This window comes from Myotis brandtii, unplaced genomic scaffold (genome assembly GCF_000412655.1).
Source record: "Myotis brandtii unplaced genomic scaffold, ASM41265v1 scaffold6, whole genome shotgun sequence".
Classification (NCBI taxonomy): Eukaryota; Metazoa; Chordata; class Mammalia; order Chiroptera; family Vespertilionidae; genus Myotis; species Myotis brandtii.
Window position 1 is genome coordinate 3,821,314 of NW_005370271.1, and position 1,743 is coordinate 3,823,056.

At 66.7% G+C, this 1,743-nt stretch overlaps 1 protein-coding gene across 1 annotated transcript in view; it reads right to left on the reverse strand.

Annotated features, from left to right (window-relative positions):
* The window catches only part of GRID2IP (glutamate receptor, ionotropic, delta 2 (Grid2) interacting protein), a 28,688-nt gene that overhangs the window by 20,461 nt on the left and 6,484 nt on the right, over window positions 1–1,743 (reverse strand). The window lies entirely within an intron of this gene.

The window sequence follows — 1,743 nt, forward strand, 5'->3', positions numbered from 1 at the left end:
TTTCCCCCTCCACCTCCCCCTCCCCTCCCCTCCCCCTGCCCTCAGTTCCCTTAGCGAAGCCATCTCGCCCTTCCACACCAACACTGGCTTCCTCTAGCCTCCCTGCTTGAGCAAGTCCCTGCTCTCTGGGCCACTATCTGGACGTGCTGAGAAGCAGGGGGAGGCTCTCAGGGTCCCTTCTGGGGGGCCCACACCCCGCATGGTTCCTAGTACCATGGGTCTCTCTGTGACCTGGACGCTGAGGGCTGGGTCCATAGCGCAGCTTTGAGCCGGGGTGACCAGCCACCCCGGCACATGGGAGGGGCTCAGTGACTCAGTAAACAGGGCGCCGGTGCCTCGGGTGGTCCAACCAAACCCCTGAGTGATGGCGGCAGTTGTCATCCCGGGGACTCCTGGGCCCATAGCAGGGGATGCTGAGGGTCCGTAACTTTCCGGGTTAACACAGCTGGGACGCGCCCAGCCTCCTGGCCTCAGCACTGAGGCAGGGCCCCTGAAGTTCTGGTTGTTATCAGGCCTCCGTGGCCGCCTCTCACAGTTACCTCCCCTGTTCTTTGCACCAGGGGCCAGTACCAGGGCATGGTGGGGGGAGGAAGGAGAGGGGATCGGTGGCCTTGCAGCCAGCTGGAATACAACCCGTCTGGGGTCACCCAGTGGCCCCCACCCAGTTCCCTAAACCGCTGTGGGTAGGATTAACCAGGCCAGGCGGGCAGAGTAGCTGCCTGCTGGGAGGGAAGGGGTGTGAGCCCTCAGGGAGGAGGTTCATCGGCCCCGCCTCACCCCCCTCACCGTGAGCTCTGCTCCTGGATGCCCCAGGAGACCAGGAGGCCAGCATGAACGACCTACTCCACTCTGCCAGGAGCAACCCTGCCTGACCTGCTCAGCCTGGCCAACCACAGCAACCCCCCACCCAGAGCCTCGGCCTCATTCCCCAGATGGCCACTCAAGGTCTCTGGAGCCCGACACCCCCATCTGCCTGGCCTGTGAGTTCCCCACCCCCTCCTGCACCCACCACAGGCCTCCTGCTCAGATAAAGGAGAGATGACTTTGGGCTCCAGTCCCAGGCTCCAGAAGGCATCGGCCTTGGGTCCCACCTGGGCAGGGGCCAGACAACCATCCCAACTCTACCTCCAGCAACTAGAGAGGACCCCGCCTGCCTCCAGGTGGGCACCAGGGGGAATCACCAGGGCACAGGTGGGGGAGGCTGGGTGCCCTTGGGGCTGAGCCTGGTGAGGCAGGTGCCCTTCCTGGCTGAGTGGGCCCGCCGAGCGGCTCAGGGTGGCCGGGGCACCCCAGCCCTGGGTCTGCTTTAAACCAACTCTCCCAGAAGAGCCGTGCGCAGTGGGGTCTCCTGGGCCATTGCGGCCCCTCACGGTGCCCCTGACCCTGACAGCCCGGCCCTGGCTGCCCAGGACTCTCAGGGCCCTGCCATGCCATCGCCTCCCGGAGGCTGCAGGGCTCTCCCGGGGCCACACGAGGAGCTGCCCTCAGGGTCAGTGTGTCCCCTCCGCGGGGAGTCAGGTCTACACCCACTTCCAGGTTCCTCCCAGCCCCCCCCCCCCCCCCCCGGCGTCCTCTCTCCCCACATTCCCTGACCCGGGCGAGGAAGGAAAGAGGGCTTTTCAACCCCAGCCCTCAGCTCCCGACCCCTAGGGCTCAGGGCGGGTCCCGGGCGCCCACCGGAACTCGCCCCCTTGTACCCCTCCGGTTTAAGTCCACCCTCCCCAGCCCCGCGCCCCGCGCCCC